Genomic DNA, 18,187 nt, shown 5'->3' with positions numbered 1-18,187 from the left:
AAGTAAAAGTAGTAAAAACGCGAAAAGATATAGCACACCTGTCCAGAAAAAGCTGAACAGTACGATAGTTGAACGGTGAAAGTAGCACAAACGGTTGAAGAGTAGAAGAGCAGCGAAAAACGCACGGAAGTGGAATAATAACTAGAAAATTTGCATTTCCCTGCGGAAAATGCGTGTGAATGCTTCCTGCTGAAATGTTGCAGAAACGCTGCTGAATGAAGAAGAACTAGCAGAAGTAGAGGAGAATTAGCAGAAAATGAAGAAAAAGTGGAACAAGTAGAAGAAGAGGAAATAGCAGAAGAAAAGTGGAAGAAGAGGAAATAGCAGAAGAAAAGTGGAAGAAGATCAAATAGCAGAAGAAAAGTGGAAGCAGAAAAAGAAGTAAAAGCAGAAGAACAAGAGGTAGAAGAAGAGGAAATAGCAGAAGAAAAGTGGAAGAAGAGGAAATAGCAGAAGAAAAGTGGAAGATGAGGAAATAGCAGAAGAACAAGAGGTAGAAGAAGAGGAAATAGCAGAAGAAAAGTGGAAGAAGAGGAAATAGCAGAAGAAAAGGGGAAGAAGAGGAAATAGCAGAAGAAAAGTGGAAGAAGAAAAACAGTAGTAAAAGGAGAAAAGGAAGTAGAAGAAAGTGAAAGTATCTGTACAAGAACAAGAACTAGTGATAGAAGAAAATGTAGTAAAAGAAGTGGAAGCAGAAAAAGAAGTAAAAGCAGAAGAACAAGAGGTAGAAGAAGAGGAAATAGCAGAAGAAAAGTGGAAGAAGAAAAACAGTAGTAAAAGGAAGTAGAAGAAATTGAAAGTATCTGTACAAGGACAAGAAATAGTGATGGAAGAAAATGTAGTAAAAGAAGTGGAAGCAGAAAAAGAAGTAAAAGCAGAAGTAGAAGAAGAGGAAATAGCATAAAAACAGTAGTACAATTAGAACAAGTAGTAAAAGTATCTGTAGAAGGACAAGAAATAGTGATAGAATAAGAAAATGTAGTAAAAGAAGAAGCGGAAGCAGAAAAAGAAGTAAAAGCAGAGGAACAGGAAGTTGAAGCAAAAGTAGACCATTTCCAGTATGAAGTTCAATGCATGTGTGTGGGGGTGTGGGGGTGTGGGTGTTTGTGTGTGTAACTACAATCAAGAGTAACTGCAGTCAGCTGGCAGCTAAGACAGTGAGCAAAATGGGAAAATGTCTCCCCATTGATTGCCAATTTTAAGGGGTTAAATGAAGAGTTGGTGGCTTAATGATGATTGTATGAGCAAGAGGAGAGTTAGCTGAACGCGTTGATGTAATTTTTATGTCTGGGATCCAAGAAATGTGGGAACCACAGCGATGTAAAAACTTTGTCAAGAGAGATCAGTTTCCAGATGAATCGATGAATCTTAACATTATCGCAGATGGAGAGTTTTTTGGACCACCTGCCGCTTTGAAGGTCACAGTGTCCAAACCGTAGCTCCGTTTCTCCTGAAATCCTAATGTGAGCGAGAGGACAAGTTTTCCTACGTTTTGAGGGTACATTTATTCATGTGGTGTGAAAATTGTGGTCGCTAGAGCAATTTGTTCGGGAGATTTTGAAATAATCTCACAACTCTGCCGCACTCTAACGATGACGTCACGCACTCTAGCTCTGAACATTCCACCACATAGACACCCATTCAAAAACGGGGAAGACAGCAAAAAACATCACAAAACAGTTGGAAGTATAGTTTAAAAAGTATAAAACATAGCAAAACAATGTAAATGTAGTAAAAGTAGTGGAGAAACGTGTGAACGTTTTAAAGTAAAAATGAAGCCTCTACGTGGAACACAGCAAAAGTTATAAGGCTGAGAAGAAGGTGAAACAGTGGAAAAAAATCCCATTCATTTCAATGGGGACATTTTTTTTGAAAATTTGTGGAAAAAGTGAAATAACTTAAAAAGTAAAAGTAGTAAAAACGTGAAAAGATATAGCACACCTGTCCAGAAGAAGCAGAACAGTATAAAAGTTGAACGGTGTAAGTAGCACAAACGGTTGAAGAGTAGAAGCGAAGCAAAAAACGTACGGAAGTGGAATAATAATAACTAGAAAATTTGCATTTCCCTGCGGAAAATGCGTGTGAATGCTTCCTGCTGAAATGTTGCGGAAACACTGCTGAATGAAGAAAAATCCGCAGAAAAAGAGGAAAATTAGCAGAAGATGAAGAAAAAGTGGAACAAGTAGAAGAAGAGGAAATAGCAGAAGAAAAGTGGAAGAAGAGGAAATAGCAGAAGAAAAGTGGAAGAAGAGGAAATAGCAGAAGAAAAGTGGAAGAAGAAAAACAGTAGTAAAAGGAGAAAAGGAAGTAGAAGAAAGTGAAAGTATCTGTACAAGAAATAGTGATAGAAGAAAATGTAGTAAAAGTGGAAGCAGAAAAAGAAGTAAAAGCAGAAGAACAAAAAGCAGAAGAAGAGGAAATAGCAGAAAAAGACCGTAGCAAAACTAAAACAAGAAGCAGAAGAAGTAAAAGTATCTGCAGAAGAACAAGAAATAGTAATAGAAGATGTTGCAAAAGCAGAAGAAGGGGAAATAGCAGAAAAAGACTGTAGCAAAACTAAAACAAGAAGCAAAAGTATCTGCAGAAGAACATTGGACATGTTGCTCGCAGGAGCTGGGGATTGAACCCTAAACCTTCCGATTGAGGGGCGACGACTCTACCAACTGAGCCACAGTATAAAGTTCAATGCATGTGTGTGCGTATGTGGAGGGGAGGGTGTTTGTGTGTGTAACTAATCAAGATAATATAAATAATAAAGAGTAACAGCAGTCAGCTGGCAGATAAGACAGTGAGAAAACGGGGGAAACATCTCCCTATTCAGTGCTTATTTTAAGGGGTAAAATGAAGAGTTCGCGGCTGAATGATGATTTTATGAGCAAGAGGAGAGGTAGCTGAACGCGTTGATGTAATTTGTATGTCTGGGACCCAAGAAATCTCGGAACTACAGCGATTTAAAAACTTAGTCAATTTTTCTTTCATTTGACAATTTTCGTTTCTTTTAACATTATCGCAGATGGAGAGTTTTTTGGACCACCTGCCGCTTTGAAGCTCACTGTGTCCAAACCGTAGCTCCGTTTGTCCTGAAATTTTAATGTGAGCGAGAGGACAAGTTTTCCTACGTTTTGAGGGTAAATTTAGTCATGTGGTGTGAAAATTGTGATCGCTAGAGCAATTTGTTCGGGAGATTTTGAAACAATCTGACAACTGTGCCGCACTCTAAGCGATGATGTCACGCACTCTAGCTCTAAACATCTCACCACATACACACCCATTCAAAAACGTGGAAGACAGCAAAAAACATCACCAAACATTTGGAGGTATAGTTTAAAAAGTATAAAAGATAGCAAAACAATGTAAATGTAGCAAAAGTAGCAGAAGAACGTGTGAACGTTTTAAAGCAAAAATGAAGTCTCTACGTTGAACAGAGCAAAAGTTATAAGGCTGAGAAGAAGGTTGAAAAGCTGAAACGTTTCCCATTCATTTCAATGGGGCAGAATATTCTGGAAAAAGTGAAATAACTTAAAAAGTAAAAGTAGTAAAAACGCGAAAAGATATAGCACACCTGTCCAGAAAAAGCTGAACAGTACGATAGTTGAACGGTGAAAGTAGCACAAACGGTTGAAGAGTAGAAGAGCAGCGAAAAACGCACGGAAGTGGAATAATAATAATAAAGAACTGGATAACAATAGTGTGAATGCTTTGAAGCATTCACACTAACTAGAAAATTTGCATTTCCCTGCGGAAAATGCGTGTGAATGCTTCCTGCTGAAATGTTGCGGAAACACTGCTGAATGAAGAAAAATCAGCAGAAAAAGAGGAAAATTAGCAGAAGATGAAGAAAAAGTGGAACAAGTAGAAGAAGAGGAAATAGCAGAAGAAAAGTGGAAGAAGAGGAAATAGCAGAAGAAAAGTGGAAGAAGAGGAAATAGCAGAAGAAAAGTGGAAGAAGAAAAACAGTAGTAAAAGGAGAAAATGAAGTAGAAGAAAGTGAAAGTATCTGTACAAGAACAAGAAATAGTGATAGAAGAAAATGTAGTAAAAGAAGTGGAAGCAGAAAACGAAGTAAAAGCAGAAGAACAAGCAGTAGAAGAAGAGGAAATAGCAGAAAAACAGTAGTAAAAGGAGAAAAGGAAGTGAAAGTATCTGTACAAGAACAAGAAATAGTGATAAAAGAAAATGTAGTAAAAGTAGGAATAGTAAAAGTAGAACAAGAAAAATAAGAAAGCAAAAGTGTCTGTACAAGAACAAGAAATAGTGATAGAATAAGAACATGTAGTAAAAGAAGTGGAAGCAGAAAAAGAAGTAAAAGCAGAAGAACAAGCAGTAGAAGAAGAGGAAATAGCAGAAAAACAGTAGTAAAAGGAGAAAAGGAAGTGAAAGTATCTGTACAAGAACAGGACACATCGGACATGCTGCTCGCAGGAGCTGGGGATCGATCCCTCAACCTTCTGATTGAAGGGCGACGACTCTACCAACTGAGCCACAGCCGCCAAACATGAAATAAAGCATTTACAGTATAAAGTTCAATGCATGTGTGTGCGTGTGTGGAGGGGAGGGTGTTTGTGTGTGTAAGTGCAATCAAGAGCAACTGCATTCAGCTGGCAGCTTCGACTAGGAAAATGGGGGAACATCTCCCTATTCAGTGCTCATTTTAAGGGGTTAAATTAAGAGTTGGTGGCTGAATGATGATTTTATGAGCAAGAGGAGAGTTAGCTGAACGCGTTGATGTAATTTGTATGTCTGGGATCCAAGAAATGTTGGAACTACAGCGATGTAAAAACGTAGTCAATTTTTCTTTCATCTGACATTTTTCGTTTCTTTTAACATTATCGCAGATGGAGAGTTTTTTGGACCACCTGCCGCTTTGAAGCTCACAGTGTCCAAACCGTAGCTCCGTTTGTCCTGAAATCTTAATGTGAGCGAGAGGACAAGTTTTCCTACGTTTTGAGGATAAATTTAGTCATGTGGTGTGAAAATTGTGGTCGCTAGAGCAATTTGTTCGGGAGATTTTGAAATAATCTCACAACTCTGCCGCACTCTCGCGATGATGTCACGCACTCTAGCTCTGAACATTCCACCACATAGACACCCATTCAAAAACGGGGAAGACAGCAAAAAACATCACAAAACAGTTGGAGGTATAGTTTAAAAAGTATAAAAGATAGCAAAACAATGTAAATGTAGCAAAAGCAGCAGAAGAACGTGTGAACGTTTTAAAGTAAAAATGAAGTCTCTACGTGGAACACAGCAAAAGTTATAAGGCTGAGAAAAAGGTGGAACAGTGGAAAAAAATCCCATTCATTTCAATGGGGAAAAAAATTGTGAAAATTTGTGGAAAAAGTGAAATAACTTAAAAAGTAAAAGTAGTAAAAACGTGAAAAGATATAGCACACCTGTCCAGAAGAAGCAGAACAGTATGAAAGTTGAACGGTGAAAGTAGCACAAACGGTTGAAGAGTAGAAGCGAAGTAAAAAACGCACGGAAGTAGAATAATAATAACTAGAAAATTTGCATTTCCCTGCGGAAAATGCGTGTGAATGCTTCCTGCTGAAATGTTGCGGAAACACTGCTGAATGAAGAAAAATCAGCAGAAAAAGAGGAAAATTAGCAGAAGATGAAGAAAAAGTGGAACAAGTAGAAGAAGAGGAAATAGCAGAAGAAAAGTGGAAGAAGAGGAAATAGCAGAAGAAAAGTGGAAGAAGAGGAAATAGCAGAAGAAAAGTGGAAGAAGAAAAACAGTAGTAAAAGGAGAAAATGAAGTAGAAGAAAGTGAAAGTATCTGTACAAGAACAAGAAATAGTGATAGAAGAAAATGTAGTAAAAGAAGTGGAAGCAGAAAACGAAGTAAAAGCAGAAGAACAAGCAGTAGAAGAAGAGGAAATAGCAGAAAAACAGTAGTAAAAGGAGAAAAGGAAGTGAAAGTATCTGTACAAGAACAAGAAATAGTGATAAAAGAAAATGTAGTAAAAGTAGGAATAGTAAAAGTAGAACAAGAAAAATAAGAAAGCAAAAGTGTCTGTACAAGAACAAGAAATAGTGATAGAATAAGAACATGTAGTAAAAGAAGTGGAAGCAGAAAAAGAAGTAAAAGCAGAAGAACAAGCAGTAGAAGAAGAGGAAATAGCAGAAAAACAGTAGTAAAAGGAGAAAAGGAAGTGAAAGTATCTGTACAAGAACAGGACACATCGGACATGCTGCTCGCAGGAGCTGGGGATCGATCCCTCAACCTTCTGATTGAAGGGCGACGACTCTACCAACTGAGCCACAGCCGCCAAACATGAAATAAAGCATTTACAGTATAAAGTTCAATGCATGTGTGTGCGTGTGTGGAGGGGAGGGTGTTTGTGTGTGTAAGTGCAATCAAGAGCAACTGCATTCAGCTGGCAGCTTCGACTGAGAAAATGGGGGAACATCTCCCTATTCAGTGCTCATTTTAAGGGGTAAAATGAAGAGTTCGCGGCTGAATGATGATTTTATGAGCAAGAGGAGAGATAGCTGAACGCGTTGATGTAATTTTTATGTCTGGCATCTAAGAAATGTTGGAACTACAGCGATGTAAAAACTTAGTCAATTTTTCTTTCATCTGACATTTTTCGTTTCTTTTAACATTATCGCAGATGGAGAGTTTTTTGGACCACCTGCCGCTTTGAAGGTCACAGTGTCCAAACCGTAGCTCCGTTTGTCCTGAAATCTTAATGTGAGCGAGAGGACAAGTTTTCCTACGTTTTGAGGATAAATTTAGTCATGTGGTGTGAAAATTGTGGTCGCTAGAGCAATTTGTTCGGGAGATTTTGAAATAATCTCACAACTCTGCCGCACTCTCGCGATGATGTCACGCACTCTAGCTCTGAACATTCCACCACATAGACACCCATTCAAAAACGGGGAAGACAGCAAAAAACATCACAAAACAGTTGGAAGTATAGTTTAAAAAGTATAAAAGATAGCAAAACAATGTAAATGTAGTAAAAGTAGTGGAGAAACGTGTGAACGTTTTAAAGTAAAAATGAAGTCTCTACGTGTAACACAGCAAAAGTTATAAGGCTGAGAAAAAGGTGGAACAGTGGAAAAAAATCCCATTCATTTCAATGGGGAAAAAAATTGTGAAAATTTGTGGAAAAAGTGAAATAACTTAAAAAGTAAAAGTAGTAAAAACGTGAAAAGATATAGCACACCTGTCCAGAAGAAGCAGAACAGTATGAAAGTTGAACGGTGAAAGTAGCACAAATGGTTGAAGAGTAGAAGCGAAGTAAAAAACGCACGGAAGTAGAATAATAATAATAACTAGAAAATTTGCATTTCCCTGCGGAAAATGCGTGTGAATGCTTCCTGCTGAAATGTTGCGGAAACACTGCTGAATGAAGAAAAATCAGCAGAAAAAGAGGAAAATTAGCAGAAGATGAAGAAAAAGTGGAACAAGTAGAAGAAGAGGAAATAGCAGAAGAAAAGTGGAAGAAGAGGAAATAGCAGAAGAAAAGTGGAAGAAGAGGAAATAGCAGAAGAAAAGTGGAAGAAGAAAAACAGTAGTAAAAGGAGAAAATGAAGTAGAAGAAAGTGAAAGTATCTGTACAAGAAATAGTGATAGAAGAAAATGTAGTAAAAGAAGTGGAAGCAGAAAACGAAGTAAAAGCAGAAGAACAAGCAGTAGAAGAAGAGGAAATAGCAGAAAAACAGTAGTAAAAGGAGAAAAGGAAGTGAAAGTATCTGTACAAGAACAGGACACATCGGACATGCTGCTCGCAGGAGCTGGGGATCGATCCCTCAACCTTCTGATTGAAGGGCGACGACTCTACCAACTGAGCCACAGCCGCCAAACATGAAATAAAGCATTTACAGTATAAAGTTCAATGCATGTGTGTGCGTGTGTGGAGGGGAGGGTGTTTGTGTGTGTAAGTGCAATCAAGAGCAACTGCATTCAGCTGGCAGCTTCGACTAGGAAAATGGGGGAACATCTCCCTATTCAGTGCTCATTTTAAGGGGTTAAATTAAGAGTTGGTGGCTGAATGATGATTTTATGAGCAAGAGGAGAGTTAGCTGAACGCGTTGATGTAATTTGTATGTCTGGGATCCAAGAAATGTTGGAACTACAGCGATGTAAAAACTTTGTCAATTTTTCTTTCATCTGACATTTTTCGTTTCTTTTAACATTATCGCAGATGGAGAGTTTTTTGGACCACCTGCCGCTTTGAAGCTCACAGTGTCCAAACCGTAGCTCCGTTTGTCCTGAAATCTTAATGTGAGCGAGAGGACAAGTTTTCCTACGTTTTGAGGATAAATTTAGTCATGTGGTGTGAAAATTGTGGTCGCTAGAGCAATTTGTTCGGGAGATTTTGAAATAATCTCACAACTCTGCCGCACTCTCGCGATGATGTCACGCACTCTAGCTCTGAACATTCCACCACATAGACACCCATTCAAAAACGGGGAAGACAGCAAAAAACATCACAAAACAGTTGGAGGTATAGTTTAAAAAGTATAAAAGATAGCAAAACAATGTAAATGTAGCAAAAGCAGCAGAAGAACGTGTGAACGTTTTAAAGTAAAAATGAAGTCTCTACGTGGAACACAGCAAAAGTTATAAGGCTGAGAAAAAGGTGGAACAGTGGAAAAAAATCCCATTCATTTCAATGGGGAAAAAAATTGTGAAAATTTGTGGAAAAACTGAAATAACTTAAAAAGTAAAAGTAGTAAAAACGTGAAAAGATATAGCACACCTGTCCAGAAGAAGCAGAACAGTATGAAAGTTGAACGGTGAAAGTAGCACAAACGGTTGAAGAGTAGAAGCGAAGTAAAAAACGCACGGAAGTAGAATAATAATAATAATAAAGAACTGGATAACAATAAAGATTTGGATAACAATAGTGTGAATGCTTGAGCATTCACACTAATAACTAGAAAATTTGCATTTCCCTGCGGAAAATGCGTGTGAATGCTTCCTGCTGAAATGTTGCGGAAACACTGCTGAATGAAGAAAAATCAGCAGAAAAAGAGGAAAATTAGCAGAAGATGAAGAAAAAGTGGAACAAGTAGAAGAAGAGGAAATAGCAGAAGAAAAGTGGAAGAAGAGGAAATAGCAGGAGAAAAGTGGAAGAAGAGGAAATAGCAGAAGAAAAGTGGAAGAAGAGGAAATAGCAGAAGAAAAGAGGAAGAAGAGGAAATAGCAGAAGAAAAGTGGAAGAAGAGGAAATAGCAGAAGAAAAGTGGAAGAAGAAAAACAGTAGTAAAAGGAGAAAAGGAAGTAGAAGAAAGTGAAAGTATCTGTACAAGAACAAGAAATTGTGATAGAAGAAAATGTAGTAAAAGAAGTGGAAGCAGAAAAAGAAGTAAAAGCAGAAGAACAAGAGGTAGAAGAAGATGAAATAGCAGAAGAAAAGTGGAAGAAGAAAAACAGTAGTAAAAGGAAGTAGAAGAAATTGAAAGTATCTGTACAAGAACAGGACACATCAGACATGTCACTCGCAGGAGCTGGGAATCGAACCCTCAACCTTCCGATTGAGGAGCAAGAACTCTACCAACTGAGCCACAGCCACCAATCATGAAGTACAGCATTTACACTATAAAGTTCAATGCATGTGTGTGCGTGTGTGGAGGGGAGGGTGTTTGTGTGTGTAAGTGCAATCAAGAGCAACTGCATTCAGCTGGCAGCTTCGACTGAGAAAATGGGGAAACATCTCCCAATTCAGTGCTCATTTTAAGGGGTTAAATTAAGAGTTGGTGGTTGAATGATGATTTTATGAGCAAGAGGAGAGTTAGCTGAACGCGTTGATGTAATTTTTATGTCTGGCATCCAAGAAATGTTGGAACTACAGCGATTTAAAAACTTAGTCAATTTTTCTTTCATTTGACATTTTTCGTTTCTTTTAACATTATCGCAGATGGAGAGTTTTTTGGACCACCTGCCGCTTTGAAGGTCACAGTGTCCAAACCGTAGCTCCGTTTGTCCTGAAATCTTAATGTGAGCGAGAGGACAAGTTTTCCTACGTTTTGAGGGTCAATTTAGTCATGTGGTGTGAAAATTGTGGTCGCTAGAGCAATTTGTTCGGGAGATTTTGAAATAATCTCACAACTCTGCCACACTCTAGCGATGATGTCACGCACTCTAGCTCTGAACATTCCACCACATAGACACCCATTCAAAAACGGGGAAGACAGCAAAAAACATCACAAAACAGTTGGAAGTATAGTTTAAAAAGTATAAAAGATAGCAAAACAATGTAAATGTAGTAAAAGTAGTGGAGAAACGTGTGAACGTTTTAAAGTAAAAATGAAGTCTCTACGTGGAACACAGCAAAAGTTATAAGGCTGAGAAAAAGGTGGAACAGTGGAAAAAAATCCCATTCATTTCAATGGGGAAAAAAATTGTGAAAATTTGTGGAAAAAGTGAAATAACTTAAAAAGTAAAAGTAGTAAAAACGTGAAAAGATATAGCACACATGTCCAGAAGAAGCAGAACAGTATGATAGTTGAACGGTGAATGTAGCACAAACGGTTGAAGAGTAGAAGAGCAGTGAAAAACGTACGGAAGTAGAATAATAATAATAACTAGAAAATTTGCATTTCCCTGCGGAAAATGCGTGTGAATGCTTCCTGCTGAAATGTTGCGGAAACACTGCTGAATGAAGAAAAATCAGCAGAAAAAGAGGAAAATTAGTAGAAGATGAAGAAAAAGTGGAACAAGTAGAAGAAGAGGAAATAGCAGAAGAAAAGTGGAAGAAGAGGAAATAGCAGAAGAAAAGTGGAAGAAGAGGAAATAGCAGAAGAAAAGTGGAAGAAGAAAAACAGTAGTAAAAGGAGAAAATGAAGTAGAAGAAAGTGAAAGTATCTGTACAAGAACAAGAAATAGTGATAGAAGAAAATGTAGTAAAAGAAGTGGAAGCAGAAAACGAAGTAAAAGCAGAAGAACAAGCAGTAGAAGAAGAGGAAATAGCAGAAAAACAGTAGTAAAAGGAGAAAAGGAAGTGAAAGTATCTGTACAAGAACAGGACACATCGGACATGCTGCTCGCAGGAGCTGGGGATCGATCCCTCAACCTTCTGATTGAAGGGCGACGACTCTACCAACTGAGCCACAGCCGCCAAACATGAAATAAAGCATTTACAGTATAAAGTTCAATGCATGTGTGTGCGTGTGTGGAGGGGAGGGTGTTTGTGTGTGTAAGTGCAATCAAGAGCAACTGCATTCAGCTGGCAGCTTCGACTAGGAAAATGGGGGAACATCTCCCTATTCAGTGCTCATTTTAAGGGGTTAAATTAAGAGTTGGTGGCTGAATGATGATTTTATGAGCAAGAGGAGAGTTAGCTGAACGCGTTGATGTAATTTGTATGTCTGGGATCCAAGAAATGTTGGAACTACAGCGATGTAAAAACGTAGTCAATTTTTCTTTCATCTGACATTTTTCGTTTCTTTTAACATTATCGCAGATGGAGAGTTTTTTGGACCACCTGCCGCTTTGAAGCTCACAGTGTCCAAACCGTAGCTCCGTTTGTCCTGAAATCTTAATGTGAGCGAGAGGACAAGTTTTCCTACGTTTTGAGGATAAATTTAGTCATGTGGTGTGAAAATTGTGGTCGCTAGAGCAATTTGTTCGGGAGATTTTGAAATATTCTCACAACTCTGCCGCACTCTCGCGATGATGTCACGCACTCTAGCTCTGAACATTCCACCACATAGACACCCATTCAAAAACGGGGAAGACAGCAAAAAACATCACAAAACAGTTGGAGGTATAGTTTAAAAAGTATAAAAGATAGCAAAACAATGTAAATGTAGCAAAAGCAGCAGAAGAACGTGTGAACGTTTTAAAGTAAAAATGAAGTCTCTACGTGGAACACAGCAAAAGTTATAAGGCTGAGAAAAAGGTGGAACAGTGGAAAAAAATCCCATTCATTTCAATGGGGAAAAAAATTGTGAAAATTTGTGGAAAAAGTGAAATAACTTAAAAAGTAAAAGTAGTAAAAACGTGAAAAGATATAGCACACCTGTCCAGAAGAAGCAGAACAGTATGAAAGTTGAACGGTGAAAGTAGCACAAACGGTTGAAGAGTAGAAGCGAAGTAAAAAACGCACGGAAGTAGAATAATAATAACTAGAAAATTTGCATTTCCCTGCGGAAAATGCGTGTGAATGCTTCCTGCTGAAATGTTGCGGAAACACTGCTGAATGAAGAAAAATCTGCAGAAAAAGAGGAAATTTAGCAGAAGATGAAGAAAAACTGGAACAAGTAGAAGAAGAGGAAATAGCAGAAGAAAAGTGGAAGAAGAGGAAATAGTAGAAGAAAAGTGGAAGAAGAGGAAATAGCAGAAGAAAAGTGGAAGAAGAGGAAATAGCAGAAGAAAAGTGGAAGAAGAAAAACAGTAGTAAAAGGAGAAAATGAAGTAGAAGAAAGTGAAAGTATCTGTACAAGAACAAGAAATAGTGATAGAAGAAAATGTAGTAAAAGAAGTGGAAGCAGAAAAAGAAGTAAAAGCAGAAGAACAAGCAGTAGAAGAAGAGGAAATAGCAGAAAAACAGTAGTAAAAGGAGAAAAGGAAGTGAAAGTATCTGTACAAGAACAAGAAATAGTGATAAAAGAAAATGTAGTAAAAGTAGGAATAGTAAAAGTAGAACAAGTAAACTAAGAAAGCAAAAGTGTCTGTACAAGAACAAGAAATAGTGATAGAATAAGAACATGTAGTAAAAGAAGTGGAAGCAGAAAAAGAAGTAAAAGCAGAAGAACAAGCAGTAGAAGAAGAGGAAATAACAGAAAAACAGTAGTAAAAGGAGAAAAGGAAGTGAAAGTATCTGTACAAGAACAGGACACATCGGACATGTTGCTCGCAGGAGCTGGGGATCGATCCCTCAACCTTCTGATTGAAGGGCGACGACTCTACCAACTGAGCCACAGCCGCCAAACATGAAATAAAGCATTTACAGTATAAAGTTCAATGCATGTGTGTGCGTGTGTGGAGGGGAGGGTGTTTGTGTGTGTAAGTGCAATCAAGAGCAACTGCATTCAGCTGGCAGCTTCGACTAGGAAAACGGGGGAACATCTCCCAATTCAGTGCTCATTTTAAGGGGTTAAATTAAGAGTTAGTGGCTGAATGATGATTTTATGAGCAAGAGGAGAGTTAGCTGAACGCGTTGATGTAATTTTTATGTCTGGGATCCAAGAAATGTGGGAACTACAGCGATGTAAAAACTTTGTCAAGAGAGATCAGTTTCCAGATTAATCGGTGGATCTTAACATTATCGCAGATGGAGAGTTTTTTGGACCACCTGCCGCTTTGAAGCTCACTGTGTCCAAACCGTAGCTCCGTTTGTCCTGAAATTTTAATGTGAGCGAGAGGACAAGTTTTCCTACGTTTTGAGGGTAAATTTAGTCATGTGGTGTGAAAATTGTGGTCGCTAGAGCAATTTGTTCGGGAGATTTTGAAATAATCTCACATCTCTGCCGCACTCTAAGCGATGATGTCATCACTCTAGCTCTGAACATTCCACCACATAGACACCCATTCAAAAAGGGAGAAAACTGTAAAAAACATCACCAAACATTTGGAGGTATAGTTTAAAAAGCATAAAAGATAGCAAAACAATGTATATGTAGTAAAAGTAGTGGAGAAACGTGTGAACGTTTTAAAGTAAAAATGAAGTCTCTACGTGGAAGAGAGCAAAAGTTATAAGGCTGAGAAAAAGGTGGAACAGTGGAAAAAAATCCCATTCATTTCAATGGGGAAAAAATTTGTGAAAATTTGTGGAAAAAGTGAAATAACTTAAAAAGTAAAAGTAGTAAAAACGTGAAAAGATATAGCCATAATGAGCAGAAAAAGCTGAACAGTATGATAGTTGAACGGTGAAAGTAGCACAAACGGTGCAAAAGTAGAAGAGCAGCAAAAAACGTACGGAAGTAGAAGAATAATAATAATAATAATAATAAAGAACTGGATAACAATAGTGTGAATGCTTTGAAGCATTCACACTAATAATAAAGAACTGGATAACAATAGTGTGAATGCTTGAGCATTCACACTAATAATAATAAAGATTTGGATAACAATAGTGTGAATGCTTTCAAGCATTCACACTAATAATAATAATAAAGATTTGGATAACAATAGTGTGAATGCTTGAGCATTCACACTAATAATAACTAGAAAATTTGCATTTCCCTGCGGAAAATGCGTGTGAATGCTTCCTGCTGAAATGTTGCGGAAACACTGCTGAATGAAGAAAAATCAGCAGAAAAAGAGGAAAATTAGCAGAAGATGAAGAAAAAGTGGAACAAGTAGAAGAGGAAATAGCAGAAGAAAAGTGGAAGAAGAGGAAATAGCAGAAGAAAAGTGGAAGAAGAGGAAATAGCAGAAGAAAAGGGGAAGAAGAGGAAATAGCAGAAGAAAAGTGGAAGAAGAAAAACAGTAGTAAAAGGAGAAAAGGAAGTAGAAGAAAGTGAAAGTATCTGTACAAGAACAAGAAATAGTGATAGAAGAAAATGTGGTAAAAGAAGTGGAAGCAGAAAAAGAAGTAAAAGCAGAAGAACAAGAGGTAGAAGAAGAGGAAATAGCAGAAGAAAAGTGGAAGAAGAAAAACAGTAGTAAAAGGAAGTAGAAGAAATTGAAAGTATCTGTACAAGAACAAGAAATAGTGATAGAAGAAAATGTAGTAAAAGAAGTGGAAGCAGAAAAAGAAGTAAAAGCAGAAGTAGAAGAAGAGGAAATAGCAGAAAAACAGTAGTACAATTAGAACAAGTAGTAAAAGTATCTGTAGAAGGACAAGAAATAGTGATAGAATAAGAAAATGTAGTAAAAGAAGAAGTGGAAGCAGAAAAAGAAGTAAAAGCAGAGGAACAGGAAGTTGAAGCAAAAGTAGACCATTTCCAGTATGAAGTTCAATGTATGTGTGTGCGTGTGTGGGGGTGTGAGAGATGTTTCCAAATGAATCGGTGAATCTTAACAGATATATAACATGACAGATATATAACATGTCCATAACAGATGGATAGTTTTTTGGACCACCTGCCGCTTTGAAGCTCAGTACCCATACTTTCATTTACTCAGCTAACAAGTGACCTGCTTCACCATAGGGCAGGTGCCGAAAAGTGCTTTAAAGTTTACCGACTTGCAGCACCACGGACAGCACTATGTTAAGACGTGCTTACATGCATGTGTGTGTGTGTGTGAGAGACAGAGTGAGAAGTAAAATACTGCTGAATGTTGAAGAAAAAGTAGAATAAGCACAGGAAAAATTTAGGTACAAGACAAAGTAATTTATTTGTGTTGAACATGTATAAACGTAAAAATTGCCAGAGAAAGTGGAGTTTTTGCATATCATGCAGAAGATGAAGAAGCAGTATAATATTTGTAATAGTGTAATACAATAATAACACAAGTAATAATGTTGCTGTGTCCACAAAATGGTCTGTATTTGGTCAATATGAAATGAAAACTGCTAGATTACTTCATTTTGTTTTATTTAACAAGAGAAAAGAAAAACAAACAAACAATAATGCTTTTCTGAAATTAAAAACAAAACACAAAAATAATAAAGCTTTTCTGTAAGTAAAACAGCTAAACAAAACATTTTTCTAAAATGAAAAAAAAGAGGGAATGAAAACCAAATAATTTTGTAATATATTCATATAGAAAGGTGATGGAAATGTAATCTAAAAACATAGTACAATAAAACTAATAAACATAGGAAGACATGATACAGGATAGCTCAATATTGGCATTTAGCAAGAGGTGCAATCATAAATAAGTTGTATAAATACAGCAATAATAGAACGATACAGATATGTGATACTGTATAGATTAATATTTCACGTCCAATGTAATCTTAAATGAATGATTATTAACAAATAAATGAAAAGAACAATATAAATAAAAATATAAATTAATACAAAATGTAGAAAATGATGAAGAATATATCAATTAGTCTTCTGATTTGAGAACATATGAATGATGAGGCATGACAATAAAATAAATGAAATCAAATAAAAATCAAATAAGCACTAATAAGATTCACAAAAAATAATAATGTAAAAACATAAACACAACACTAAATAAAACTAAGGCACTGTTTGTTGGTCAGTGTTTAATGAAAAAAGGGAATACTTAGTTCATTGAACTAAACCATGTGTCGCAGACATGCAGTCTTTAAAATTAAAAGTTGTTTTAAATATGACTTTATCAGACCACGGTTTAACAGGGATCAGGTTAGGTTAAGTAAAAACATGGGAAAACCTTTACACTAACCAGCTGAAACCCTAAACTAAATAATAATAAAAACATTAAAAAAAAACCTGAATCAGCCTGTTCCTTCAGGTTAAAGGTAGAGTCCTGTTTTTTTCTTAATGTACATCACACCACAATGATGGGATAAATAAGTTACCTAAAACAAGCCATACATTCATACTGCAAAATAATACAATTTTTAGTGCTGCTAAGTATTTGTATTTATGCACTGTCATCCCTAAATCCGGTTATCATTTTCTTTAAATGTACTACAGTATTCCCACTGGTCAGTCTGTTCTTTCAGCTTAAAGGTAGAGGAGGGGCCCAGATTTAATATTGTGTTTACAAGCCTCAAAGAAGACTTCTACTGACTCCACCCACATACTTCAGTTACTTCAGATGCATTTAGCAAATGAACAAACGTGTTATTCCCTTCATCTGTGTTAATAGTCTTCTGAATAGAAAACAGATGAATGATGAGAGGGAGAGTAGGCATGAAAATAAAATAAATTTACAAAAAAACACATCAAAAATAGCAATACTAAAAAAAAGTTCAAATTGGTTTGTCTTATCAAGAGAAGCAGTCATTTCTTCACACCAGTGTTCTGTAAATGGTAATTTGTCAATCTTTCATTTAAAGAAAAAATAAATAAATCAAAATGTCAGTTTATGAGTGGAGGTGTAAAGTTCTGAAATGTTTGACCTTTTGACTTGTCTGTTGACTGTAGAAATGTTGCTTGCAGTTCTTTGGTCAGCGTCTGATGTAAGGACAACATCACAGTATTAACAGAGGTGAAGAAGAGGAGCAGAGCCTTAAATAGAAGAAAAAACAGTCAGAAAGTTAATTTCCTAATTAGTTTGTTCAAGTTTGTCATCATTTTCTCCTGATAGATTGTTTACCTTTTGAACAAAGCCTGACGCTGCAGTGATGAGGAACCTTCAGTCTGAGAGTGATGATAGATCTGCAGCTTGTGTCACTGTTGCACATCACTTGTTTAATTTTCACCATCAGTTAGACTCTGCTGAGCTACAATGGATACATGATGGATTCACAGATCGTGACGCGGAGCCAGTTCTGACAAAGGAAGCAGAAGGTTGTTTTAAAAATCTAATGATACAAAACACGATTAAAAGTTGCATGATACACAAAAAATAAATACCTTAGTGCAGATAAACGCATTTGTGACCAGTAGCCGTTGCACATAGAGAAACTGAATGAAATGTGCTTCCTTGACATGTCATGATCTCAGTGCAATTCTCTTTGTCTTCACTTCATACTGGTTGAAGCACTTTGGATGAAGACCTGAAGGAAGACAACAAATGATATTTAGAGTTGTTTAAGTCAACAGCAACAACAATACACCTGACAGATAAATAAATGCACACAAAATTAAACAACAAAAGGAAATAATACATTAGAATTGAGAAATATTACCTTGTGATCTGTTGTGGAGACACTCGGCCACTGGACATGCGTTGTTTTAGGGAGGAGGGACCGCTGTTGATTCTGCTGCATCCTTTCTGCTTCAGCCTCGGCCCCTGCTGGTTGTTGAGAGATTCTCCAACAGTGACGACCAGCGTGTAAACTTTCTTTAAGCTGACGGAGGTGATGCATCCTTGTGTTGCGAGTTGCTTCCTTGTAGTTGATGAGGGCTGATAGTGCTGGCTTAAAATCAGCAGACATGGCAACCCGTGTGTACAGGAGGAGGGGTGCAGGGGTAGACTGCTCTCGCCAATGTTTTGAATTTGGTATGCAATGTGATATCTGTGTGATTCTAGGTGTCAGTGTTACATATTCCTCTATTAAAACTAGCTTTCCATTGAAAACCAGGGTAAATGTGATGATTCAGACCACTTTGAACGTAGGAAAACAAATGAAAACATGAGCTAAAGAATACACTCATACATATACAAACTTCAAAAGATTAAAAAAATGAAATAAAAAGCAAAAACAGAATTCTTTTAAAACAAAAATGTAAGCCA

General features: G+C 37.0%; 2 long non-coding RNA genes across 2 annotated transcripts; one reads left to right on the top strand and one right to left on the bottom strand.

The window, feature by feature from the left end:
- Positions 1-14,659: 14,659 nt before the first annotated feature.
- LOC306834017 lies at positions 14,660-16,714 on the top strand. Its single transcript, XR_013780436.1, has 2 exons — positions 14,660-16,478; positions 16,525-16,714. It is a non-coding gene; the product is annotated as an uncharacterized lncRNA (long non-coding RNA).
- Positions 16,715-17,267: 553 nt separating this feature from the next.
- Positions 17,268-17,853, bottom strand: LOC306834016. The gene is made up of 3 exons (XR_013780435.1): positions 17,640-17,853; positions 17,365-17,507; positions 17,268-17,279 (listed from the first exon to the last, which is right to left on the bottom strand). It is a non-coding gene; the product is annotated as an uncharacterized lncRNA (long non-coding RNA).
- Between the last annotated feature and the right edge of the window lie 334 nt (positions 17,854-18,187).

Source organism: Symphodus melops (assembly GCF_947650265.1).
Source record: "Symphodus melops genome assembly, chromosome: 13".
Classification (NCBI taxonomy): Eukaryota; Metazoa; Chordata; class Actinopteri; order Labriformes; family Labridae; genus Symphodus; species Symphodus melops.
Note: the sequence above shows the minus strand (reverse complement) of the source record. Positions and strands in the feature narration are given on the sequence as shown.